The sequence below is a fragment of the Balaenoptera borealis genome, assembly GCF_965194805.1.
Source record: "Balaenoptera borealis genome assembly, chromosome: 17".
NCBI classification, from domain to species: domain Eukaryota; kingdom Metazoa; phylum Chordata; class Mammalia; order Artiodactyla; family Balaenopteridae; genus Balaenoptera; species Balaenoptera borealis.
Genome location: NC_138876.1, coordinates 12206000 through 12233938, shown reverse-complemented (window position 1 = coordinate 12233938; position 27939 = coordinate 12206000). Strand labels below are relative to the sequence as shown.

Genomic DNA, 27939 nt, shown 5'->3' with positions numbered 1-27939 from the left:
GCCTGCAGTTGTAAGTTTATAAGTGCACCTTCCTTATTTGCCTCTGCTGATATGACTTGGCACTCCCTCATTCAGTCATTCATTATCACTGGGCAGTTATACTGTCATGGGGTCTGTTGTGAAATCCGCTGAAAGCTGTTCTTCCCTATCCTAGTCATTCAAGTCTCCAGCCTATAGTTTGCTTCAACCAGGTGGTAGCCCCATCCTCTGGCTCTCCTACCTCCTTATCCTGATTCATGCCTTTCTCCTCGGCTTGGGGGCTTCTCTGACGTACCTAAAACCTACCCATCCATCTCAGGGGCAGACCCCTCCCAGATACCTTCTGGGACCTCTCGAGGGCTCCCCACACCACCCTGAAGCCCAGCAGCCCTCTGAGTCCGACCACCTGTGGCTCTAGTCCTCGGATTGGCATCTGGTTGTGCAGACGTGCCCCCTGGCTTACTGTGAGCGCTCTGCAGACGCTTTCTCATTTACTCCTCAGAGCCGCTCTGGGAGGGGGTCCTTTTATCATCCCTGCTCAGCAGAGGAGGACCAGACAGGGGCGAGCCCGGCTCACAGCACGTCTGCGAGCAGATGGCATTCACGCCCAGGTCTGCCCGGCCTCCCAGGCTGCCCCCTGAAGCCCATCCCCATGGCCCCCACCCTGTGCTCAGCCCCTGCGGGAGGTGGCCCCGCTCCTCACTGCTTAGAGAGGTTTTCACGAGTTCTCTATCTGTCTGTGGTTGTGTCTGAGGGCTTTAGGGATATCTGGATTAGGTGAGCTCTTGAGAGGATGGATTGTGTCTTTACCCGTGGAGAGTCTCTGCCCCCTCCACCTCCCCCCCCACCCCCCGCCCTGGGCTGGCATAGAGCAAGGGTCCGATAATGTAGGTGACCGAAGGGAGGAATCGAAGGAGGAGCAACCCTGGAACCAGGGCACCGTAGTGTCGCACGGGAGAGCCTGGCCTCTGGAACCCCCGAGGCTCCAAGATCCGGCTCTGTCGCATGACCTTGGGCAACGTAGCTGCCCTCTCATGCCTCACCTTCCTCATCTGTAAAATGGGAATAAGAGTAGCATCAACCCCAAAAGCCTACTGAGAGGGTTCCAGGTGTTACTGTGGCTAAGTCATGGAAGGTTCTTAGCCACCTGTCAGTGTGATAAAAACAGGGGCTCTTGGATTGAAGCCCAGGCAGAGTCTGTTGAGGGTTCTTTAGGAATGGAGATGGAAGAGCAGTGTCCTGGCCTTTGAACAGTCTTGCAGTGAGACCTCCAGGCAGGCCAGAGTATTGCGGAGGGCCCAGCAAGCTCCTCTCCTCTTAGGCAAAGCCAGGCTGAGCGCCGTGGTGCTGCTCCGTTCCCCGGGGAGGGAGGGCACCCTGGTCCCCGGCAGCCCTGCAGATTCCTCAGCAGCTGTCGCTTCACCTCTGGGGCCGAGGTGGAGGCAACAAGGCTGGACCTGCGTGCTACGGGGAGGAGGGTTCAGTTTCGCGCAGGAAGAGTGGCCCCCATATCTCCCTTCAGTGGCATTTCACGCCAACCGCAGCGCCTGCCACATTGGTTGAGAGCCTGGCCCAGGGCACTCTCCCAGCCCCCCTGCGGGGAGGGCTACGCCCATTTCACAGATGAGGGTCAGCGGGGGCTCAGGCTCAGAGGTGTGGTCCTCCTGCACTTTACACCCGCCTCCTCCAGAGATGCTGGGCTCACCCCCTCTGAAATCAGTGCCGCTCCCGGAGGCCTGTCTGCTGCCACTGCGCCAGGGGCGCACAGGGAGTTCTCAGATGATGGGAAGGAGGCTGAGGTTGGGCAGGGACCGCCCGGGGACTTGTGTTCACTGCCGGCCCATCAGTGTCACTGCCCGCGCTGGGCAGGTGCTTCCCAGTGGCCTCTGCCGGGCAGGCGCTCAGCTGGTGCACTCCACTGCCTTGCAGGAAATCACCAGGCCGAGCAGGAGGGCAGAGAGCCGGGCAACTCCTTGCCATCTGCCTGTCACTCAGAGAGTGCTTGATGGTTCCAAAAGGAGCTGCTGAGCCACACCCTAAAGAGATGAAGAAAGGCTCCTGCCTCGCGCTCTCTCGGGCTTGGGGGTTTGCAGGAGCAATCACTGGTTGCTCTCGCCTGAGTTAGATGTGCCCCAGGCCAGTGGCACAGTGGATTCAGCGTCACAAAACAGCTGTGCCAGTGCCCCACCCACAGCGAATCGGATATATTGATAATTGTGCTGGGAGGGACCGGGACGTCTGGGCGTTTTGAAGCAACCACGTGATCCGAATATCAGCCAGGGTTGAGCTGCATTTAGTCACTTACAGGTGTGCCCTCCTTTGCCACCTAGGCACACGTGGTCTGTGAAGACCTCAGACGAATCTATCAGACGAGGGGACTCCGGAATGAGAGTAACAGTGAGAGCCAGGGGCGAGTGAGTGCCTCCAGCTGGCTGCCAGGCGCTGTGCTGAGTGTGTGTATTTCTCTCAATCCTCACCGTGCCCCTCTGAGGAAAGTTCTGGAAAAATCCCCATTTTATGGATGCGAAGACCTGAGGTCACAAGGGTGAAATACATATCCAAAGGCACAGGGCTGGTAGGGTTGGAGTTGGGCTGTCCACCTGTGACTTCAGAGTGCTGACCGCTAGCTTGACCGCCCCTGCCCGGACTGTGAGTGCGGACAGCGGTTCACTGAGATCGCTGTGGCTCTGGAACTCCCATCTGGATCCTACCCTACAGAAAACGAAAGTTCCAAGTGACCTTGAGCACCACGTGTAGAAACTGGTCTGAGTTGCCTTTTTGAGAAACACCTAGCTGAGGAAGTTCAGTATTCAAATGAGCAGGGTTTTGTGTTTTAGGAAGACGGACATTTACATATACACAGATCCAGGGGTTTCTATTCCTGTTTGAGAGCTGTGGGCATGGCGGGGAAGAGCAAGACTGACTCTCAGAAAGCTGAGATGATCAGATACTGCCGGATGCTCTCTGGGGCCTGGAAGGCTGACGTTGCTGATACGTGGCCCCATTGGTGTCTACATTTTCCATGCTCTGCTTAGAGATCGCATTTCTTTGCGTTTATCCTCAAATGCCTCTGGGTTTGATCGTTTCTCATACCCTGAGTGCTGTTTCTAGTGCGCCAGAGTTCCACTCACTCCTTTCCCATACATTATTGAAGTTTTACCAATACAAATCTTCATCATCATCATCATTATCATCGACATTGTTGTCATTTATTGCACAAACAGCACTGTGATTCCCAAGAACAGAAATGGATGAGAAAGTGAAATCACTAACCACCCTCCCCTTGACCAATCAGATTGCTTTCAGATATCTGATATGTCTGTCCATACATTAACTTAGGATTTGATACAGGCATAGGTGTAGGGAATATTCTGTAATCTGACATTATATCCTAAGCATTTTTCCATTTTGTTCAAGCACCTGACTAATGACCATTTTTAAAGAAGTTCATCAAGTCGATACATCATCTTCTAAACCGGTTCTCTGTTGTTAAAAAGGAAGGTTCCTAGTAGTTTGCTGTAATATTGATACTTAAGGGTGCTTTGCGCAGCTTTGTGCATACAACTCTTCTGTTCTTGGAAAATCCTTTGGACAGATTCTCAGCAGAAGGATTATTGAGTAAAAAGGCACAGTTTTATGACTCTCGACCCATATTGCCAAGTTACTCTCAAATAAGGTTTTTGACGTTAGTCCCATCAACATGTGGACATGCCCATTTCACCACAACTTCATCAATGCCAGGTATCATCAGCTTAAAAAAATTATAATTCAGTTGATGCAGAACAGTCTCTTGTTAACGTTCATACTTTTTTTATCCCTAATGAGGCCAATTGTTTTTTTTTTTTTTTTTTCATCTGCTTGTTTACCAACTGTCTTGGGGAATGCTGATGTTGGCTGCTTCTCCAGCCAAATTCGTGACTTTCCATGTGGATGCCTTCAAGTTGAGCCAGTTGCTACGCGGCCTTTACTTAAAATGAGTGAGCTTCAAAATTGAGCCTTTGTGTGAACTGCTGATTGGCACACGGGCTCCTGGGCTTGGGGGCTGGGATTGAAACCCCCTGCTCCTCACGTGCACCGTGGAGTTCTGTGCGTGATCTGAACTTGCCCTTGTTGTCTTCATGACTTCAGACTTCGTATTTGTCCCCCTAGATGTGTTTACTGAACAAGGCAGGATTTGTCTTCGGAAAGCTCTGCGACATGGCTTTCAACTATTTTTGGGCTTCCTAGCTTTAAAAAAGAAGTGAAGAAAAGTCCCACTGTTTCCTGTTAAGTCGCTTTATTTGTGGTGCTGTTTGTGTTTCTAGATTGCTTTCTCTGATTCTTCTCTTACTTCTTCACCTTGCCACATCCTGTGGGGCTGGGAGGCTCCCCCGAGCCCTGTTTAGCACTCCCTGTCTGTCGTCGGGTGCCTGGAGTCCTCGTCTGGCTCTCCAGCTGGAACCTTCCTCCCCAGGATGGCTGAGGCCACTTGGGAGATGCCAGGATGGATTTTAAAGAGCCTTGCTGTCCCTAAGGAAGAGCAAAGCTTATGTTTTTGGGGTTGTAGGAGTGCCTACGTTCAACTCAGGGGGAATAATTGGATGGGAGTTGGAATTTCAGTTTAGACTTGGAGAATCTTAGAGTGACAGGAAACCTCCAAGGTTATCCCCTCCACAGTGTTTCTGAGGGTCGTGTCACTGTGGCTTGCATCCCTCCCATGCTGGACAACCTGTGTTTTTCTTGTTGAATAAAACAAGGTCGTACAGACCTAATGTTCTTAAAACAAGAGTGTGGGGAAAAAAAGGGTGAGGGACTCGGGAGAGGGCTTTATTAGGTAGATCTGGCTACAAACACAGGACACTCCACACAGTACGTGTTCAAATCTGGCTGTGTGTTGAGGAAGCTCTGTGAGCCTCATTTCACCCATCTGTCACTTGGGGACACTATAGCTGTGTTTCAGGATTGGTGATCACGTGGAAAGCCCACCAGCGCCCAGCACTGAGGAGGCTGGAGACGTGTGGCCGTTATGAGTGATTTCTGTAGGATTGATCCGTTCTTCGATGCCAGGGTTTCCTTCCTTTGTGCTGCTTCTTGGGTTGACAGTTGACCTGGGGTCATGGGAGAGCATTTCCACTTGTGAGAAGTCTTGCTCTTCTGCTGTCCTCCCTGCCTTTGGAGAAGTTGCATGACTGTTTGGCTGGCCCCATGATGTGGGCAGATAGAAACCCATGGGTGACTTCGGACCAGACCCGTCTGAGTGTCTGGGAGCTGTGATTTCTTGACAAGGAAGGGACTGGTTTCTTCTTTTTAGTTTCTTGCCTCTCTCATCCCTGACGTTTGTGGACTGAGTCCCATTTCTGCCTCAGTGGCTCCTGGGGCGGTTCTTACCAGGCCCCTGGGTCTAGACCCTGAGCCCAGCTCTGGGGAGCGATCTGAGGAAGACTGTCCCTCTTTTGGGAAGTGGAGGGGTTGCTTTTCCTCTGCCTGGGATCGGATTCTCCACTTGTTGTTCCTTTTGCTCTTTGAACCAAGCTTTGAGGGTCGGGACTTGTGGACTTGCACTTGGGGTGCCAAGGCATTGGGGGTCACCGCCCCCATGCCCACAGAGTGGGAGTCTCATACCCCCAAGCAGCAGACCGACCTCAGAGGACACATCCAACAACCCCAGCCTTTGAACTAACTGTTGGGGAGATTCAGGGTCTCCAGCTACACCTTCCCTTCCCTACCGCTGACCTGCTGTGTGAGTTTAGATGAGTCCCTTGGTTCTTTTTGTTTTTAAATTTATTTATTTATTTATTTATTGTATTTTTGGCCGCGTTGGGTCTCCGTTGCTGCGCGTGGGCTTTCTCTAGTTGCGGCGAGCGGGGGCTACTCTTCGTTGCGGTGCGCGGGCTTCTTATTGCGGTGGCTTCTCTTGTTGCGGAGCACGGGCTCTAGGCGCGCGGGCTTCAGTGCTTGTGGCACGTGGGCTTCAGTAGTTGTGGCTTGCGGGCTCTAGAGCACAGGCTCAGTAGTTGTGGCACACGGGCTTAGTTGCTCCGCGGCATGTGGGATCTTCCGGGACCAGGGCTCGAACCCGTGTCCCCTGCATTGGCAGGCGGATTCTTAACCACTGCGCCACCAGGGAAGTCTGCCCCTTGATTCTTGAAGCTTCACTTTTTTTCTTTGGTAAAGTAAGAGGATGAATGTTCGAAGCTTTCACGCTGTCTTAAAGCTCTCAAACCCCTTTGGCCCAGCTGAAGTCTGTGTGCAGGCCTTATGTAGATAACCATTAAAGCAGGGCTGTTGGAGTCAAAATGGGGATATGGTCCCCATGCTGCCCCCTCCTCAACGCCATTGAGCCCCCAGGAGGGGCCTCACCGGAGACTCTTGAAGCCCAAGGGATTTGTGGGGAGCAGTTGGAAAGGGTGGCACCGATGGTTCTTACGCAGGCCTGTGACCGATGATTAAGTAACGGCAGCATCACTTCTGAGCGCTCCGGTGCCTTGCATAGGTGCTGTTCGGTCCCCGTGGGCACTCCGGTAGGTTTGTATCGCAGAGGCTCTGGGAGGTGGGTTCTTCCTAGCCCGGGTCGTGCAGGAAGGAAGTGTTGGAGCCTCAGTTCCAGCCCAGATCGCTCGGCAGCAAAGCCTGTCTGCCTGAACTCTGAGCTTTCCTGCCCCTTGACATCTGTACCTTCAGCCTGACACTGAGCATCCCGCTAGCCCTGGAGGTGGGTCTCCTCTGCCTACCACCTGTAATGGCCCCAGCGTTTAGCCTTTTAGATGCTCCCAGCTCAGGGAAGAGTAATAGGCCAAAGTCCTCTGTGTTTTCTAGAATACACTGTCCTGCTTAACAAATAGCCTCTGTGACGTCACTCGTTTCATAATTTTCCCAAGTAAACTTTATCCCTTTCCCATTGTCCTCATAACTTACTCTTGTTTGCACAAATACCAGGCTCCTATTTCTTCCCCTTTCCCTTGGCGCTCCTATCTGTTTCCCTGGGCATCACCCTCAGAAATGAGGACTGTCAGTGGGTTGGGTGGGTGCCTGGGTGAGGATGGCCCCCAGGGTCTGTACATTTCTTAGGGGGACTGAGGCTGGCGTCTGGGGCTCTCCAGTGTTGATTCTGCCCCTGAGGCTGCTGTCTCAGAATGGAGGCTCTAGGCGCCTCCCAAGTCCCCATCTGCTTCGGGAACACGGCAGCTTAGGCATCCCAAGCAACTGTCCAGAACCTAAGGGATGGATGATTTAAGAAATCTTGCACCAGTTCTGAAGCTTAGGTTCCCAGCTGTCACCTAGCGCCTCTGTTTCACAGCCTCGATGGCTTCCTGTCCCTGTAGAATTAAGTCTCCAAACTGCAGTACTGTGTTCAGGACCTTCCATCAACGTTGCTTCCCCTGGCAATGGGAGCATCACAGCCCACATACATGGTGATGGATGTAATGGTTACGGAAGGCATTCCCTATCTTACGTCCTGGGCTGTCACGGCAGCCCCACGATGAGAGTGGTTACGTACCGGGTATCTGACGAGCAGTCAGAACTCAGCTGACCAGTGCTAATGCCTCGTTTCTCTTGTTTCATATGCCTTCCTCCATTCTCTCACTTCTTTCAAGCTGCTGATTGCAGGTCACCTTCTCTAGGGAGTTCTCTGTGAGTGGCTTACTTGTCATCTTCATCGTGAATATTTCTTGAGCACCACGATAAATGCTTACATGGATGACATAATTTAACCTATACAGAATCATTATTTTTCATTTGTTGTCTAGCTGCTTTAGGTGTGACTTTCTTGTTCAACCAAGTATGTCTGTTTATATATCCATTGGTCCATCCAGTCATCGCTGAATCATTCAGCAGAGCTCCTTTCCTGTACTGGGTGCCGGGAGAACACAGATGAAGAATATGCACCTCTTCCTTAAGGACCTGGGACTCATCACACGTTAAAACAACTACAGGTGTTTGCTAATTCACAGCTCTCCTTCACTGATCATAGCCTTGAGCCCAGCCTCGGCCTCCTTGTCAATGAGGCAGCTGTCCCAACTAGGGGGGGGGGTCTGTTCACTCGTCCTGGCCCTAAAACCTTCATCCTGGTGGCACAGGGCCTGACCATCAATCATGAGAACCTTCTTGCTGTAGGTTGGGTTTCCTGGGAAGCAGATGCTGAGATTGAGGTTAGTAAGTGGGATGTTTATTGTGGGGTGCCTTTGGAATCAACAGCTGTGAAACTGAGGGGGAAGAAATCAAGAAGGAGCAGGGGGAGAAACTGAGCTGTGACAATGGCTAACCAAGACCCCAGCCAACCCCCTGGGAGCCCTGGCGCTAGAATGGCCTTTCAGAATTGCCCAGAATTGAGATGAGGATTGATCAGTCATTGTTTGAAGGCTCCCTTGGGAGGGTGTGCCACCTTGAGCAAGGCAGTGTCTTCAGCCAAGACAGTCTCCAAAGAAGGCCAACAGCTGAGGGTCATCTTCTGCCAGCACGTTCGGCAATTGCTTTGGACGATGGCTGGATGGATCGATGTCTGCTTTGTTCACCATTCTATCCCCAGTACCCAGCACACAACAGGCACCCAGTATTTTGGGGGATGGAATTACTTAAGCTTTATGGAAACAGCATGATTAAGTCATCCAGCAAGTATTTACTATTTTAGCAATGATTTTTTTTAGCATCTGTTATATGCCAGGCACCATTGCTGCGCTTATGGAGTTTATAGGCTACGGGGTTTGGGGAGGGTGGTGGTTCAACACTGGCTTCCTGGAAGAGGGGACATTCATTCTGGGGTGTGACTTCCTGGAAGGTGGGCCCTGGCCCAGTGTTGGACCCGGTGTTTCCTTGGCTCCATAGGAGATGACTTACCGAGATGGAGGGTGAATGGGTAAAGGGCTGTTTTTCTCAGGGAGGGAGGGGACTCTCCATCAAGCCCACCTGTTGCTGCACCTGTCTGCCATGGGAAATTCCCTGCTGAGCTTGCGTCCACTGACGTTTGAACTCCCGGTAGCCTGGAACTTCCCCCGGGCTTCCATTGGCCTAGTGACTTTTGAGTAATTGGAGAGTGGAGGGACCACTCTTCTGAGCTGAGTGGAAACATGTATTTTTTCCTTTGTGAGTCACCAAAAACTACAGCCCAGTGTATGAGCGACCTCGTAGTTGCTTTTATTTTCCTGTATGTAAATCAACTGTCATTACAGTTCAGGAAGTAGAGACTCTGAGCAAGGAGGGTGAGATGGAATCAGTGAATTTTAGATCTGAAAGCGACCTAGAGATTGTGCCATCCAACCCCTTCCTTGGCAAGAGGCCCCAAGTGGGGAAGGGACTTACAAGGTCACCCAGCAGACTTGGACTTGGAGAGGGGGCAGGGCGTCGGGCTCCCTGCAAAGTGTTAGCCAGTACAGTTCGCCGTTTCTTCCCAGCCCACTCCCCTCCCCACTGGGCACCAAGGTGTGCTCCACAGCCTGGCATGTGGCAGGTTGTTTTTATCTTCGCACGTCACCCAAGTGATCTGAGAGGCTTTTACCGAAAGCGCTAGCTTTGATGTTCTGGGTGACAAGACCCAAGTGCAGTGGCAGGAAGGGAGGTTTTTGGGGTTGGAGAATCGAAAACTATTTACCTTGGGGTTGATTTAATGATCTTACACCCCTGGGGTGGGAGGGGCGGTGGGAGGGTGTTCGTGAGAGAAAGTTGAATGTAAGTGCTGGTATGAAAAAGAGAGTTTGGGGTAGAAGGTCAGGAGGTGAAGTGCTGCCATGCTTCAGGAGAAGCTGCCTGGTAAGGCTGACCCTCCAGAAGCCTCTTCCTCCCCCGGCTACCAGTGCACCCTCTGTTTCGATGGGAGGATTTGCCCGGCACTTTACAGTTTACAAAGCATTTTCACAGATATTATCTTCTTCCGTTGACACACGGGGTAGTGCTGTCAAATGCTGTCTCCCCCATGCTTTCAGCTTTTGGGGGGAGCTTGGCTGGGAACCCGGGAATCTCTTGACTCTAGATCCTTTCTTCAGGGGACAGAGGTGGGTCCTCACTCTCCGTCCTGGGGGAAGGGTAGGGTTTAGGAACTGTTTCCGGAGCTAGACTTCTGCACTCCCCACCAGCCTCTCCCCCGCGGAGGACTTGGGCACTGTTCCCACCTATCCCGTGCCTTTGTTTCTTGAGCTGTAAAATGGCCATCCCAAGAGTCCCCACCCGCCTCCTGGATGGCGGTAGGGCTGAGAGCACTGCCCAGTTTTCCTGGCACTGGAGTTGGAGAACTGGGAGAGGACTACTTTAGGTGCTGTCCCCACCTTGCTTTCGCAGCAGCTCTGGAGTTCCAGGGACCTACGGGCTGGTCTCTTGGCCACCAGGTCTTAGCACCCTCAAGTGTAGTGGGTTGTGCTGCTCCTTCTGGGTCTTTAATCATTCTGGTCCCTCCACCCCTGAAAATAGGAGGATGTGTAGTGAGTGACAGCTGTGTACAGCGACGCGGCATTGTACAGCACGGAATGGCTCATACTCAGAGCAGGCTTACACAGGAACTGGGTTGATTTCCTTTCCTAACTTTGTATTAAAAAAATAAGTGAACAAACATTTTTGAAGAGGTAAGTCATTCACAAGACAAGCCACAGAAGGGATAAAAGAGTTTTCAGTGAAGACCCCTACCCTTTTGTCCCCAGACCCATTTTTCTCCTCGCTGATGACACTGATGTCCCCAGTGTGTCGGGTGTCCCAGAGATCATCCTTGCGTTGCTGAAACTCCTTGAACAGGAAGCTGTGTTTCTGTGACCGCATCTCAAAACAGGTGTCGAGCATCAAATGTGTAGAGTGCTAGGGTGGCCGTGAGGGGAGAACACAGGACAGGGAGCCTGGATCTCAGCCCCCTGTAGCTGCATTGGAAGCTCAGCGTTGCGGGGCCTGGGGCCTCGGCTTCAGGGGCAGGGCCGGGCTTGGTGCTGGCTGCTCCTTGGCCTGGAGTGCCTGCCTCCCTGCTGCCTGTGGAAGTCCCGTGGATGCAGCTTGGACGCAAATCCCAGCTCACTCGTGCTCCAGATTAAACCCCGGGCAGGAGGCTGTCTCCAGCCTCAGTTTCCTGCAGTGTGGAAGCGGAATAACAGTAGAATCTGCCTGAAGGGTTCTTGGGGGAATCGAATGACTCAAGATGCAGACAGCTCTCGTAACACTGCCTGGCACGTAGCGAAAGCCAGCCTTGGCTGCTGTGGTCCATGCTGCCTCTGCCTTCCTCCACGGTGCCCTCCGCCCCCCGCTGGATGGCAAGGATGTGGGCCCTCCAAGCCTGGCCCTGGGGCGTGGGAATAGAAGTAGCCATCATCTGTCTTTCTTTTTCTTGGCAGGAGGGGTGGTAGTTCAAATTCAACTTCAGTTTTATCCTTTGTAGTATCCTACACAATAAATCATAACATGTATACATCAGGTGACTGGGTTTTGGTGGGAAAGGCTTATGGTTTGGGCCTGCATAGATGGTCTGTACTAGACCTTTAGGCCTGTTACCACCCTCCTGCGCACCCCCCCTACCGCCGGCTCTTGGGCATCTTTTACTTGGGAATGATTTCAGACCGGCAGAAAAAATTACAACGATGATACGAGAACTACCATACACCCAGTTTCACTGATTGTTAACTCTCTCTGCACCCTGCCCCCGGCACGCACACACACACACACACACACGCGTGCACACACAGACACACACACAATTTTTCTTCTGAACCACTTCAGGGTAAATTGCAGACATTGCCCTTTTATCCCTAAACGTTCTGCGTGTGTTTCCTAAGAACAAGGACATTCTCTTACATAACCACAGTGTAATGATCAAATTCTGGAAATTGAGCATTGCTACAATTGTATTATCTAATCCACAGGCCATGCACAGTTTCATCAGTTGCCCCAATAATGTCCTTTTGGACTGTTTCTTTCTGATTCCAGGTCAGCACTGTGTTTAGTGGCTATGTCTCTTTAGCCTCCTTTTATCCTAGAGCAGTTCCTCGGCTGTTCTTGACCTTGACATTTTGGAAGAGTCCAGGCCAGTCGCTTTGTAGGATGCCCCTTAGTTGGGGTCGGGGCCTTCATTCTTTTTTTAAATTTTTATTTATTTATTTATTTATTTATGGCTGTGTTGGGTCTTCGTTTCTGTGCGAGGGCTTTCTCTAGTTGCGGCAAGCAGGGGCCACTCTTCATCGCGGTGCGCGGGCCTCTCACTATCGCAGCCTCTCTTGTTGCGGAGCACAGGCTCCAGACGCGCAGGCTCAGTAGTTGTGGGTCACGGGCCTAGTTGCTCCGCAGCACGTGGGATCTTCCCAGACCAGGGCTCGAACCCGTGTCCCCTGCATTGGCAGGCGGATTCTCAACCACTGCGCCACCAGGGAAGCCCAAGGGCCTTCATTCTTGAAAGCTCATACTGTACCCCTTGCTTTGCTACGTGTGCCCCTGTAATCCTTGGTGGTGCCATGTGGCTGGTCCATATTTTGTAGATGAGGAAACTGAGGCATAGGGAGGTCAAGTGACTGGTCCCTGGTCACATTCCCAGGAAGTGGCAGAGGCGGGATTCGAATCCAGGACTGTCGGTCTGCCTGCCAGGCAAGAGGAATAATGACAGCGATTAGACACTGAGAATAACAAAAGTGTTAAGCATTTACCCTGGGCCACATGTCGCGTTATACTTTCTACGTACATTGCTGTGGTCCCCACCCCAGTCTCGGAAGGTAGCTGCTCTCAGCAGCCCTGATTTACAGATGATGATCAGAGAGGTTAAGTAGAGTGCCCAGGGTGCACGGTGCTGACTGGTGGGAACTAGCTCTGACCCAGACAGCCTGTGTTCTGAGTCTGTACATGTTGCCTCTGCGTTCTGGCCTTCTGGATCCCATAGAATCCGGGGCAAGCGTGCAAGCCAGGCTGGGGCCTTCACCAGCTTTTCCCCCTCCAGGAGAGGCACAGGAGTACCTGTGTTTATGTCCTTTTCCGGGGCCTTCTCCAGGGGGAACAAACACATCCCAAGGCCAGGGCCTGCTCTCAGGGGCTTCCTGGGGGAAGCCGTCTTGTCCTCTGCTCCTGTAGGCACTGCAGCCCACCACTGTGGTCTGTTTGCTGTGAACGGATGGCATTTTGATGATTTCCAGGTCAGGAGTCCCCGTGCGGTCGCTTATTTCATGGCTGGCTCACTCTCTCCTGCCACGCAGCCCAGGGCCCTGTATGGGGTGGCTGGTCCCGGCTGCCATCAGTGTGCCCAGGTGGCCCTGCTGCCCACGCAGCATCCACGTGGCGTCCGGGCCGGCTGCCCGGTGACACGGTGGCCTTGCTCACAGCAGAGCTGGTGATTAATCACCGGTGCTGTATGTCACACTCTGTGCCCCTTACCTCCTCGTTGGAGAAAGGAAGATGGTACAGCCCCTTTTTACAGGTGGTAGAAAGGAGTAGACGCTCTGGAACTGTGACACGCTTGAGATGCTATAGGCAGAGCAAGGAAGATCCCGGCCAAGGGGCTGGTGTCTGGGCCCCCATCCGCCTCTCACTTCCTTGGGACCTTGGGGGTCAGGGGTCTGCCCGTCATGGGCACTCAGGCTCCCCGTTCATCAGAGCACAGCGCTGGGCCCCAGCAGTGATCTCCCTCCGTCCCAGGCGACATCAGGGAAGTATCGTCAGCACCCCTGTGGAAGCCCGTGGCCCCCTTGGTTCAGGTTCAAGTGTAGAGTATCTCCGTGAGCCCCAGAGCAGGTGAAAGTCTATCCTTTGGACAGCGCGTCAGGCAGGAAGGTCTAGGAGCGGCGGCCCCTTCACCCTTCAGGCCCAGGCCGCGGGCACATGCTACCCGCTGGCCCTCCTCCTGCCGCCCTGCTTCCTCTTCTGCCGGGGTTGCCAGATTCCTGGGAGGAGCGGCCGTGCGCATCCCGTCACCCCGTGTCAGGCCACTCTCCTCTTTCCCTGGCTCGTCTCTCTACGTGACCGCACTGCCTGTCAGGCTCCGTGTGCTGAGGCAGGGCTGTGACCTTCCCGCTCTGTGACCTTCCCACTCCGGCCACCCTGGCCCGCCCAGGCCGCCCTCCCCCCATGCTCTGGCAGCGCGCCTCTCTCTGGCTGGGCCGACTCCTGGGAGAAAGTTAGAAATTTTAGTTCCCTAATTTCCATGGACATTGCTCCGTGCATATGGTTTAAAACATTAATTAAAAACATGAATCAGTCTGGCTGCCTCGGAGAGAGGTTCTTTTTCTGTAGGAGCCGATGTCCTGGTTCCTGCAGGCTCCTTACAAGGAGGAGGGGTAGGAGTGAGTCCGCGCGCCAACAATTCAGCCACGGATTTGCCGACACCAGTCAGGCAGCCTCCTTAGCCCGAGCTTTAGTTTCCGCATCTGTAAAGGGGAGATGATGGTCATACCTGTGACCTGACCTCCTGGGGTCCTGGTAGGTGCTCACGGAGGTCCGGGAGGATATTCCTTAGCAAAGTGTCCCATACCGAGTGTGCACCTAAGTGGCGCTGTTGATACGATCAATTACGTTTCCCTAGTACTTGTAGCCCCTTTTGCGTGCACTATCTCACTTCATCCTGGCAGCACATCTGGGAGATGGGGGAAGTGTCATAATCCATTCCATTTCACAGATGAATAAACTGAGACGTGAGAGCCACAGCCAGGCCTGGAGCTGAGTAGCTGTGACGCAGACCTCAGCTTTTAGTGCTGTTTGCGTTGGCTTCACTTGTGCCCTTAGCCCCGTGTACTGAGGCCCCGCACTGAACGAGTCATGGTGGTGAGACAGGAAGAGGGGAGACCTTGTTTCCCCCCCCCCTTCCCCGATTGGGAGGAGACGAAGAAGTTAGGGCCCGGGCACGTGCTTAAGTGCGGTATTAATGGCAGCTGACGTTTCTAAGTGTTCCTAACGCGCCAGGCCAAGAGCTAAGCTCTGCAGAGGTTCTCACCTCACACTAAGAGCAAACCTTAAAGATGATAAACTGAGGCTCAGAGAGCTGAAGCCGCTCGTTCAGGCTCCTCAAAGGACCTTTTCAGTCGCAGAGCTGGGATGCCAAGCCAGGCACTCTGACAAGAGCCTACAGTCAACCAGGAAGCTGGGCTGCTGCCTTTTTTGGGTAATGAAGCGAATGCATTTCGACAATGAGGCAAAAAGTGCTTTCCTGGTCAAAATGTCTGAGAAGCGTGGGAGGCTGCCCGCAGAGGGAGCGTGGATGTGCTGAGGATGGCATCTTTCTCAGCGCATGGCTAGTCAAGGGGGCTTCTCTGAGGGAGGGGGGATTTGCCCTCTCCTGCTGGGAACTGGGATTCGGATGGATTAAACCAGCGCTTGATGGGAGCAGACGGGAACTCTCTGGGGCTTGCAGAGCTCTTGTAGGTCGGTCCGTGATGCTAACACATCCAAGGGAGGAACGTGACAACCAGAGGCTTCGGAGAGGCAAACCGGGGCCAAGTTCTTTTTCCTGGAGGAGAGAGAGGGAACTGATGGCGGGGAATCCAAACTGCCTGGCCTCCTCCCTCTCAGCTGAGAGAGCAGCCTGTGAGCTGCTCCGGCTGTCCCACACTTGAGGGCAAATTCCCCTTCAGAACTTGTCAGCCTTCTGTCTCCCGAGTCTGTGCTCACCGAGCCTCTTCTCCCTGATGATCTGGCTGCCACGAGGCTGGGAGTTTTTGCGGGGAGTAGGGGTGGGCAGGAGGGAGGTCTGGAAGGGGAAAGGATCACCCCGTTGTAAATGTGACAGTGTGGCTTTCTGTGGGTGCCGCCCCGCCCCTTGAAGGAGAGGAGAGGGTCCGTGTCTGTGCCCACCCAGCTGAGCGTTCAGCCCTGCTTCCTGGGATTTTAGGAGGTCCTCCCAGAGCTGGTAAACCAGGGGCGGCCCCTGGGTCCCATTCCCCACACCACTCCACCCTTTTGGCCTCTTCATGTAAGCCATCTCCATTAGCAGTTAGGATAAGAATCTCTGGCGAGGCTACGTTTTTGGTTCCCTGAGTAACGCATGATGTCCACTGATCCCATGTTACTACATGACAGTGTTGAGGGCAGATAAAGCTTACAACCAAGTTAATCTGATGCAGCTTCTGTGATTCACGTCCTCCCCACCGTCCGTAGAATGGGTTGGGCTTCCAGGGACTGGCCATTCTCAGAATTAAGTTGTTGGGTATGTTTCTCCTTCCCCTCTTCCCAGAATTCCTGGAATCAGATGAACGAAAAAGCTTTAGCGGGGAAGGAAGGGGGACCATGATTGATGGAGGGGGGGCTTGGGAGTCAGGAACACCTGACCCTCTGTGGCCTGGCTGCTTACGTGACTTCTGAAATATGCAGCTGCCAAGACCGATCTCATAGGGTCAAGTGGCTTCATGTGTTCAAATGTCCAACACAGTGCTTGGCGCATAATAGCTACTCAATAAATGCCTGCTCTTCAGATGCTTCTCATTTAGCATATAGTAAATATGCACTTCTTATTTTTTAAATGAATGAAATCTCTCATTACCAAATTCATTCATGTGAGCACTGACACTAATAATTCCCTTTTCTTGTATATTTCTAGCATCCTGTTCCACCTGGGATTTAGGTGCCTTTAATTTGGAAAAAAAAAAAAATACGTATCCATTCAATACTCCAGAGGGACTTGAAAACTGTTCTTCCCTGAACTAAAGCTGGAATATCAAGGGATGTGAAGAATCAAGGTAAGGGATTTTCTCCTCTTGAGCCTTATGGAACCAAAGATGGCTATTGGAATTGGTGATCTCTCGCAACACAGCTTGGGGTGTGGTTTTTGACTGCTCGGCCCAGCTTCCTGTGCTTGGGAAGCTGGCTTTCCATAACCCTGATACACAGGACCTGGTTCTCAGCACCTGGACCTTGGGCCAGGGGGCAATCCCTCTGTCCCCAGCTGAGGAAGGAGTCCACCATCTCCTAGGTGGATATACCACACTTTCCCCCCTGGCAGAAGGTGAGGATGGTCCAGCCATCCTGCTGAGATGTGTGGAGCCCACGCTGGGGAGAGGATGGATAAGTCTGGTGGGATTATGTGATCAGGTCAGCAGACCTTCGGGGGCATCCAGAAGTGATCTCTTCCTCTCTCCCCGCCTGCTTGCACTGCGTGCGCCAGCTTCCAAGTCTCAGGCTGCTTGGGGTAACGGGTAAGAGGTTAAAACTGACGGCTTTAGGCAAACCCGTTTTCCTGGTTTTGCTACTTGCCTCAGCCTCCCCAAGCCTCAGTTTCCTCATTTGTAAAATTGGGGTCCTATTAGTGCCCCAGGAGGATGTTATGGGTGCTGAATGAGATGGTGGAGATAAAGAGTTTACCATTCTGCCTTTCATGGAGGAGGAAATGCTCCAAAACAGAAGAGGGTTTTTGTTTGTTTGTCTTCAGTGCATTAATTATACACCATTTAGAGGTCCTGCCATGCAGCAGGCTATTTCCAAGTCCTTGCTCTGCTGTCCTCTCTGCCTTTCACCTGCCACCAAGTCTGCCTGCGAAACGACTTGTGAATCATCTTCGGTCGTGCACAGCCCCCTCGACCTGAGCGGAGTTGATTGCTCCCCACACTGGGCTGTAGCCGGCAGTTGGAGGCATGCCTTTATGTGCCATGTGACTTCTCCTACCCTCCCCTGCCCGTCCCCTGACTCGTCCCCCCAGTCACTGGTGAGCTTGTTTAGAGCAAGGACTCTTACACCCCAGCGTTGGGCCTCCCATTGTGGACACTGAAAGAACAAATGAATGAATAATTGAAAAAGAGGGCATAGAGAGGAAAAGCCAGAGTGGGAACCAAAGGGAGAAAGTTTCTAAAGATTTAGAGCAAAGAGTGAGGTCAGTTGCATCTTTTCTTTTTCTTCAGCAAGGTGTTGAGAAGAATAAGTAACATGATGGAAAAAGGAAAAATGAGTCCTACCACACATTGAAGAGCCCTTCAAGGGTGGACATTTGGGTGAGAAAGTGTGAACTGGTGAGGAGACAGTTAGGGAAGCAGAACTGGGGAAGCAGCTGAGGGTCGTGCCGACGTGCTCCTCCTCGTGTTGGTGTGACCCGCAGAGATGGAGAGCACGAGACCTTGCCCTTCGGTCAACGTGGGGGCCGGCCCTGACACACAGAGGGTTCTCCACATTCACCAGGCATCTGGGAGGCCTGGGGAGGGTCCCTTGTCCATTCCGAGAGGCTTCCGGGGGAAGGTGCTGCCCCTTGAGACTCTTGGCAGATGCGTATGAATGAGACCTACCAGGAGCTGAGCTGATGAACACGGGTGAAGCCTTTCCGTCCTCGGGCGCTCAGCGGCCCTGCACGCTCACGTTCCCCACTCGCTTTTATTCCACGATCTACTTGCTGATTCTGGTGTCAGAAGGCAGCTGCAGTGAGTGCAGCTCTCAGGCCATCCTGTGAGAGTGCTGCATGCCTTTTTTGGGCCCTCGAGCACTCAACCAGCCCTTGAGTTTTGTTTCAGAAGCCCACGCTCCCGGTCCAGGCCATCCGCTTGGGCAGCAGGAGTGTGTGCGTGGACGTGCAGTCACCTGTTCTGGGATTCCCCCCTCCCGGTAGCACCTGCAGGGCTGGAGCGGGCTGTTCCCGCGTCCGGGAAAACAGCAGATAGGAGTCCAGCCACTGGGGCGGAGGATCTGAAAGCTGGAAGGACCGTTCTGTTGATGGAGGAAAGGCTTGGCAGGTCTGTCTGGGGAGTAATGGGAGAGGAAGTTCCCTAGAATTCAGCCGCTGGGAGCAGACAGAGCAGGAGGGGACGCTGGGAATCCGAGGCTCGCAGGCCTGAAGGCGTCCCCGGTCAGGGCTGCTCTGTCCTAGGGGCTCTGAGAGAAGCCCAAACATCTGTGCTCGTGCCTGTGGTTCTACTTGTTCTAAAGGCACTGCTCTCCCGCTGGGAGCCTGTCTTCCCTCATCCCTGCCTAGAAATCATCTCACCTGGGCTGCTCGCCAACAGCAAGCCTCCACACCCTTCCCATCCCTGGGACTGTTTGCACTGTTCCCGCCGTAACCGGGATTTTACCCCAGTTGCACTTCCCTCTACCCGCTGTGACCCTGGGCAAGTCCTTTATAGCTCTCCACGCGTCTTTTTCTCAGCTGCAGCACCTGGCCTGAGGAGATGGTCAGTGAGAGGGAGCCCTTGTTATCTGCTTCTCTGCCCCCTCCTTACCTGTCTGGCTCCTGACAGTGTGACTCTCTCGCACCCCGGCCCCCCCTCGCACCTGCGCGCAGCGTTGCCTTCTTCCCTTTGACGCTCACCTTGCTTTTCTGGACTCCTCTTCTGGGCCCGCCTCCCTCTGGGAGCGTCTCTTGGGTCCTGCCTGATACTCCCAAGCCAGCCCTCTCTAGTCTTTGGTGAGAGGGTGTCTGAAGGCACCTGCCCGCCTGTCCTCAGACACGAGCCAGCCCTGGTCTTTGGCCACAGGGTACGTGTGTCAAGGTTGCTTCCTTTATTCAGTGTCCGGAGTGTTTGCTGAAAGAATTCCCGACCCACTCGGAACTCTACCCTTGAAACAGAAACGGATTCTCAAAACACCTCTGCTACTGGCCCATTTTACTATTACTGTTTCTTGTGGTTTCATATTGAGGTTTTGGCTCATTGCATTTGACCTGGAGTTTATTTTTAGTAGTGAAGACAGAGTTCAATTAATGTCAGAACAGGAGGGCAAATGCAGAGGAGGGATTCATAAGTCTAGGGGAAAACGTGCCTAGTTTTGCTTATTCTGATAACATCTGTCACACCAGCAGACGCCGAGCTTTCTCGGTGGTGCCCGCGATGGGCTTTGCAGAGGCTGGCAGTCCGAGCCACCCCCTGAAAGCGAAAGCGTTTCTGGGTCTCCTTCAGTCCAATGTATCCAGCAGCTGGCCACACGGATGAGTACCCACCGCAGTTATCACTGCGGGTGATAGTTATTATAATCAATGTTAAAGGCCAGGCTTTGGAACCTGCACTTCTTATCTCCCCAGTGGCTTTGGGTTCCTTCTGTCTCCGGAAGCAGCGTCCAACTCGTGTGAACACCAGCTCTTCTCCCTCGATTGGGAATGTTTTGAGAACAGGCTCTGGGTCTTGCTCTCTCTTTCGCCCCAGCTTTTGGCACCATGACAGGTGTACAGGACATGCTTGGGGAATGTTTTCTTGGATTGCCTGCACTTTTGGACACTGAGTTGGGGTTAGAAAGTCAGAAATCATGCACGGAGTGCTGTTCCTTCAAGGGCTCCCGGGTCTGTTCTGGGATTTTGGGGAAACTAAGCACTGTTTGCTTAGGACTTTATAGAGTTTATAAAAGTTCTTTTTTGTTCTTCCGTCTTTCTTTTATCCCATGACTATTTACGGAGAACCTGCATTGTGCCACTCCACAGGATGCCTGCAAAAAAGGAGGGACGAACCACTGTTCTGGCCCCCAAGGCAATCCGGAGACGGAGGCTGGCTTTATGGATTCCCGTTATGGACTATATGTTCGTGTCCCCCCCACCCCCCCAAAGTCAGATGTAGAAACCCTAATCCCCAGTGTAATGGTGTCAGGAGGTGGGGCCCTTGGGAGGTGGCCAGGTCATAAGGGTGGAGCCCTCAGGATGGGATTAATGCCCTTATAAGAAGAGACACGGGAGAGTAACCACTCTCTCTGCTCTCTGAGATGTGCAGACACAGCCAGAAGACAGCCTTCTGCAAACCAGGAACTGAGTCAGCTGCACCTTGATCTTGGACTGCCGGCCTCCGGAACCGTGAGGAATACATTTCCATTGTTTAAGCCACGCAGTCTGTGATATCTTGTTTATAGCAGGCTGAGCAGGATAGGACTCCTGTATTTCACAGACGGATGCGTTGGAGACGCAGAGCGGTTGTGCTGCTGGGAGCCCCCTGCTAGCTGGTGGTGGATCTCACAAATGAGCGCGATCTTCTGAATCCAGGCACCTGAACCTGCTCCCCCGCTGCCCGCCACGTGATCCGCAGGCGTGTCTGGACTTTCTCTTTGCTGCTCCTCTCTGCTCCATCTGTTTCTCCCTCCCCTCCCCCCCCTTCTCCCTTTTTCTCTGCTGTCCCCCTTTTCCCCTCTCCCAGTTCTTGTTGCTTCTGCAGATGAAGATCTTTCTCTCTGTGGTGCCTTTCGGGGGAAGGTACCTGACGGTAATGGCGTTGTACTTGTGCTCTTCCTGCCTGGGGTGGTGTCTGTCCCACCGAATCCACTGCCCCAGCACCTAGTGTGGGGACTGACGTGATGTAGCAACTTCCTCCCTCCCTCCCTGCCCTCTTCCACTGTCCCACTGTGAGCCAGGTGTTGCACCCAGCTATGGGAGACAACAGAGTAGGTAAAAAACGCCCTGGGGGAGACACGGTATATTCGAACAACTGTTGTTTGCACAGCGTCATGGACCGGATGTTTGGACACCCTCCAAATCCCCAGCTTCGTATGCTGAAAGTCCTAACCCTGAGTGTGGCTGTACTGGAATTAAGGGAGTAATTAGGTTAAATGAGGTCATGAGGGTGGAGCCCTGCTCTGATAGGAGAGCTCACTAGAGACCTCCCTCTCCCTCTCTCTCTGCCATGTGAGGACACGGCGGGAAGGCGGCTGTTTGCAAGCCAGGGAGAGAGCTCTCAAATCTCGAGACCCTTGATCTCGGACTTCTGTGCTCCAGAACTGTGAGAATAAACGTCTGTTGTGTGAGCCACGAAGCCTCTGGTGTTTTGTTATGGCAGCCCGAGCTGACTAAGACACACGGTGGATGCACGTCTCAGGCCATAGGCTGCAGGGTAGTTTGATTGCCTTAGTCCCAAAGCCTCTCTTGTGGCGTCGAGCCGAGGCTGATGCCTGTGAAGCTTCCCAGTCCCATCTTTAAAACAAGGAACCCAAACCGAGTTCTCTTGTCCTGCTCTGTCTGAATCCGGACGTTCAGGGTTTCCCTAAGCTGGACCCAATCCTATGTTTTCACTCTTCTTCCTTGCTCAGGTGTACTTAGGTGTGTACTGAACTCTCCTGTGGTCGTAGCATCAGGCTCCTGGAAGCAGCAGCAGCTCTGGACTCCTGGTCTTGCTCCTTGTGATCCACTGGGCTGCCTCCCTTTTAAGATGCTCTCCCCATGTTATGGGAGATCGTTCATTTCGTTAGTCGTTTGTGCATTCTACTGGTCCATCAGTTTGCCTCCTGAAGTACTAAGCACTGGGTATTCTAATAGCTCCTGTTAGGCACCACTAAATAACGTTCTGTCCTTATAGGAGTAGCAGTGGTGCGTATGTTGTATGATGAAGATTCTGCTACTAATACTACCAGTAATAATAGTAAAAATAATAATAACTCAAATGTATTATTCATAGTGTTCCCAACACCTTACATATATTATCTCAATTGCTTTTCAGAGCATATGAGGAAATGGGGATTAACTAATATGCCCAAGATGGCAAATGGAGGCGTCTCTCCATGGGATGGATGTGAAGCCCATGCTAGTGCTGCTATGTGCTTTTGCATAATTGCAAGCTCTCTCTTTTTTTAACTTGAGGCTAACGTTTAGAAGCTTTTACTAATGAGAGGACTGTTTGCTAAATTGATGTAAGCGCTACACATCACCAATAACTCCGTCCTGCTGTGTCTCTCCATGCCTTTTACCGTAGCCCCCAGACGCCTCCTGTTCCCTCCAGGAGACCTCCCAGCTTGGGCTCTAGGTTTTCTCCAGGTTTCACCCATCCTTTTCTGCTCCCCTGGGACCCAGGTTTACCTGGCGGAACTGGACAAAGTGTGAGACCCAGCAGGTTTTTTTTGTTTTTAATTTTTAAAATTTTTATTTATTTATTTTTGGCTGCACTGGGTCTTCGTTGCTGCGTGCGGGCTTTCTCTAGTTGCGGTGAGCGGGGGCTACTTTTCGTTGCGGTGCACGGGCTTCCCGTCGCAGTGGCTTCTCTTGTTGCGGAGCTCGGGCTCTAGGCATGCGGGCTTCAGTAGTTGTGGCACACGGGCTCAGTAGTTGTGGTGCACGGGCTTAGTTGCTCCGCGGCATGAGGGATCTTCCCGGACCAGGGCTCGAACCCGTGTCCCCTGCATTGGCAGGCGGATTCTTAACCACTGCGCCACCAGGAAAGCCCCCAGACCCAGCAGGTTTTATCCCTGGTTTGTAATGGAGTGAACAGCAGAGCTCCACAAAGCTGTCTAGTGACCTGGCTTCTTCCGGGACGCAGGTGGCTTTCCGAAACCCTGAGCTGCCAAGGCTCCGGGTCCTCCTTGTTGCTCTCAGTGATGCCTGGTCTGCTGGGAGTTCACACTCTTTGGCTCCCAGCCATTTTCTCTCCAGTTCTGTCCCTCTCCTGGAGCTGGTTGTAATGGGTGCCTTTATGAAGAAAATACCCATTGTGGGATGCAAGGCATCTGGAGGATATTTTTTTTCTCCCTCCAAAGATGAAACCTTAAGACTGAGGGATCCACCCTCAGTCTTGTAGGCCAAGCGTCCTACAATGTCTGGCCGCAAGGACTCAGAGGGGCATTCTTCTGCTGTTGCAAAGCAGAGGCCCCCGGCTTCATCCCCGCGGGAAATCAGAAGTGGGAGGGCCTTTAAAAAATGTTGGCTTAAGGAAAAGTTTCATCAAAATAGAAGTAAGAGGGAAGAAAGAAAAGGCCATCTAAAGTGTCACCCTCCCTGAGCTGGCCTCTCCCCTGAGTATCAGCACTACCCCTGCTGGAGTGGGAGTTGAATTGGGAAAGCGACTGGCCATGGGGGGCGGGGGTGGGGGAGGGGTACTACACAGGGAGCAGAGAGGAGATGTGTGCCCAGGTCTCTCTGCTTCGCCACCTGCCAGCCCCTTGCCAGCTGGGACGAAGGCTCTAGGTGCTTTTGAGCCTCGGTTCCTTGCTCTGAGGACCCAATGACACGGTTGCCTGTGACTCCTCAAGTCACCGGAGATGCTCCACCCACGGGCGCTGAGCTGAGGAATTCATTGGTCATTTGCTGCCAGGCTTTGAACTTCATTTTCCTCAGCTCTAATTGAAAGCAGAGTGCTGGATGGCTGGCCTGGTCTGTCAGTCCCTCCCAGCTTACACATTTCACATCCACGCCAGTTCCCTTTTCGGGATTGACAGAATGTTTTCAGAGTTTAATGGGAACCGTATACAACAGTCGTCACGAGGAGCAGAAATTGAAGGAAATATTCCAGGTGTCATAATTTTTCCACTCCCCTACACACTTTTCACCACACATTTTTGAAAACAAACTTTATTTTTAGAACAGTTTCTGATTTTACTGAAAAATTGTGAAGATAGTTCACAATTTTGAACTATCTTCAGAGTATGTGGGACGATCCCATATAGCCCACATCCAGTTCTCCCTACTGCTGACTTCTTACATTAGCGTGGCACAGTTGTTACAATTAGTGATCAATATTGATGCGTTATTATTATGAACTACAGTTTATACATTTTTTTTAGGTTTCCTTAATGTTTACCTGATGTCCTTTTTCTGTCCCACCATCTCATCCAGGATACTGTATTACATTAAGTTGTCAGGTCTCCTTAGGCTCCTGTTGGCTGTGAAGGTTTCTCAGACTTTCCTTGTTTTTGATGACCTTGATAGTTTTGAGGAGTACAGGTCAGGTATTTTATAGATTGTCCCTTTATTAGGATTTGTCTGATGTTTTTCTCATCATTAGTGTGAGATGACGCGTCTGAGGAGGAAGAGTGCAGGCGTAAAGTAACCTTGACCACCTGGCTACGCTACTGTTTGTTAGATTTCTCCACCATGAAAATACCTGCCCCCGCCCGCTTCCTCACCCTACTTGGAAGGATGTCACACCTCTGGAGTGGGGCGTTTTGCTCCCCCTTGATGGCGAAGTATCTACACAAATTATTTGGAATTCTCCTTGGGAGATTTGTCTCTTCTCCCCCATTTCTTTATATCCATATGGACTTGTGGATATTTTTATAGACTTTGGATGCTAATTCAGTATGACTTTATGTTGCTCATAAAGCAACATTGAGCAACGTTATGTTGCTCAACTTCTTCCAGCTTTGGCCATTGGGAGCTCTTTCAGTTGGCTCCTGGGTCCTTTTGATATACGCCCATCATCATTGCCGGGGGGGGGGGGCGGGGAGGATGTTTGTTTTTTGCTTTTTTTTTTTTTTTTTTTTGAGCATTTCCTTACTTTCTGGCATGACAAGGTGCTCCAGGCTCATCCTGTATATTTCCTGCCCCAGACCTAGAATCAGCCATTTCTCCAAGGAGCCCTGGTTTGCTTTATTGGAACATGGTATTAGAAACCAACGTATGGGGCTTCCCTGGTGGCGCAGTGGTTGAGAATCTGCCTGCTAATGCAGGGGACACGGGTTCGAGCCCTGGTCTGGGCAGATCCCACATGCCGCGGAGCAACTAGGCCTGTGAGCCACAACTACTGACCCTGCGCGTCTGGAGCCTGTGCTCCGCGACGGGAGAGGCTGCGACAGTGAGAGGCCCGCGCACCGTGATGAAGAGTGGCCCCCGCTCGCCGCAACTAGAGAAAGCCCTCGCACAGAAACGAAGACCCAACACAGCCAAAATAAATAAATTTAAAAAAAAACAACAAAACCAACGTATGGGTGTGAGATGTGTTCATTGCTGCTGGGGCATCACTGCTTCTAAGCTTTCTTAGCCGACAGAGCAATGAAATATGTGTGGGTGTCCTAACCCATGTGTATACACATGTGTATAAATGTTTCCATAGGTATCCATCGTATCTCTGTTAAGCTAACCACGAATTCATACTGATGTTCCAACTCTAATCCATTTCTACTCCATACACTTTTGAACAGACAGACTTATTTATTTGCCCACGTTGGTCGGCAAGAGGAAGGACTGAATGGTAAGTTCTAAAAGTCCACATGGGCAGAGAGCAGTGGGATGAGAACGCTGGACTTTCCCCTGTGGACAGTGTAGTCTCGTGAGCGGAAGTCAAGAGTTGGACACAGTTGGACAGAAACTCAGAAACATGTGCCGCCCAGAATGCTGTCACACTCACAGGCCTTGTGTGCCTTCTGTCCTCCTGGGAAGCCTGTCCTGTCCTCCCTCCCCTCGCATGTTATCCCCACACTCTACCCTCTCCCCGCACACACTCCTAGAGTCCCCTGGGCTTACCCCATCAGAAATATACGCACTTAAAAAAAAATTCTTTGCCTGTCTGCTGCTCCCAAGTAGACCACATCCCTGAGGGAAGCACTGCGTCTCGCAGGCAGTGCCTTGCACAGTCCCCCAAAACCAAAGCCAGGTCCGTCCATTCACTTTCAGAGTTTGTTGGGGGAATAAAGCAGTGGACAAGACACATGCCCCTGCCTTGTTGGAACCTGAGACACACTGAATGCAAATGAAGGAATTCACATACAATGCAGAATCCCCTACCCCATTTCCTTTTTGGCCAGGGGTCTCAAACTCAGTTGTCTACAGGGACCAGGCAGGCAATATAAGTAATGACGTGGGCCTGGTGGGCAACTGGAAGGCGTGCATAGCTGATGAAGAGCCAGGACGTCTGGTGTGACATACCGACCTGGCCGCCCGGCTCAGGCTAGCGTCCTGCCTGATGGCCCGCGGTCTGTGCCTGACTAGTTGTTCCTAAGTTTTTTGACTAACATGCCCAGTATAAACAGGGTGGTGCCCAGTCCGTGGCCGTTGATCATGGTCCTGGAGAACTGCTGGCCTAGCGTGGCCAGATCTGACTGTTCCAGGGAGACTGGAAGCTGGGGAGGTGGGAGAGTCTTGTCCCTTTCTTTTCACTTCTGTTCGTTCCTGATTATCACTGTAGCAATACTTCTTCCCCTGCCAGCAGCACTTGGTCCCAATAGCAATAGTTGCTTCCAGTTTGCAGGGATTTTTTTGTCCCCTACTCCGGGAACCAGCCTCATTGGCTGCTCTAGAGACGACATCCCCAGCGGGGCTCCCCGGGGTCCCCCAGACTTCTCAGTTTTGATAATCCTACCCCATGCCCCATCCCCATGTGATTGCTCTCTGCAGCTGCTACTTCTCGGCTACCTTGGACTCTCCCTCCTATCTTTTCAGTAAACTGTTCATTCTTTATCTGAAATTCAATGGGTATGTTTCCTCTTCCCATGTTGAGCCTTGATTAATGCGCAAGGTGTATTTCCATATTTCCTACCCTTGCCGTTTTCGCTCAGTTGAGCTCAAAGCAGGTTTCCAAGCCTGTCGCTTTGAGGCCCAGACTGCCGCCCCCCCCCCCACCCCCAAACCCACCACCCACCTGCAGCCCCGTGCCCGGAAGTCCTGCGTCTTACGCTCATTGCTTGCCGGCTTCACCCGCTCCTGCTGCTTGCGCACAACCACGGGCCACTCCCGGGGGGCTTGCCAGTGGCCCCTTTCCACAGCCTGCTGCGTCTGGAGATGATGCTTTGGGTTTTCCACAATGAACACTGGTCCCCAGGGTGTGCTGGGTTTCTCTGTGTCTGCAGGGGTGTGTGCCTGTGCTGGTGGAAACAACCTTGTCAAAATAAACCAGGGCTCTGCTGACAGGGGGAAGTGAGGCTGGCCGGAGGAGAAAACGTGGGCCGGGTGCTTCTTGGGGGGTTTCCTCTGTGCCAGTGCCCTGCAGGAGGCGGCCTCTGCCATACTTCCTGGACCCTTCCGACTCCCCCATGGCCCCCGTTGGACCCAAGACTCTCTTGCTACCTTCCCACGTTGAGCCGTTCACTGAACAGTGTGCCTCCAAACCAGCTCTTCTGCCATGATTTTCCCCTTTGCTCTGAACTCACCGTCCTGACCTGACACATCAACAGTCCTTTTGTCACTCCAGTGCTGCAACTTTATGATTTTCAGGGTCCAATGTGATTGATTAAAAATCATGATATTCCTCAGGAATTCTCATCGATCGTGATCATTGTGATGCTCAGCTGTGTCAAACGCTGGCCTTTGTGAGCTGGGCGGACTTACTGGGGGTATATATTAGTTTGCTTGGGCTGCTGTAACAGAGTACCCCACCCATGAGGTGGCTCAAAACAACAGAAATGTTTACTCTCACAGCTTTCCAGGCTGGAAGCCTGAAATCACAGTGTCAGCAGGGTTGCCTTCCCTCCAAAGATTCTAGGGAAGAACCCTTCCTTTCCTCCTACCTTCTGGTGGTTGCTGGCAATCCT

At 52.4% G+C, this 27939-nt stretch overlaps 1 long non-coding RNA gene across 1 annotated transcript in view; it reads left to right on the top strand.

Moving 5' to 3' along the window:
* The window catches only part of LOC309614574, a 426058-nt gene that overhangs the window by 130980 nt on the left and 267139 nt on the right, over positions 1 to 27939 (top strand). The window contains exon 3 of the long non-coding RNA XR_014236283.1: positions 16427 to 16565. This is a non-coding gene — a long non-coding RNA (uncharacterized lncRNA). The remainder of the gene's footprint in view (positions 1 to 16426; positions 16566 to 27939) is intronic.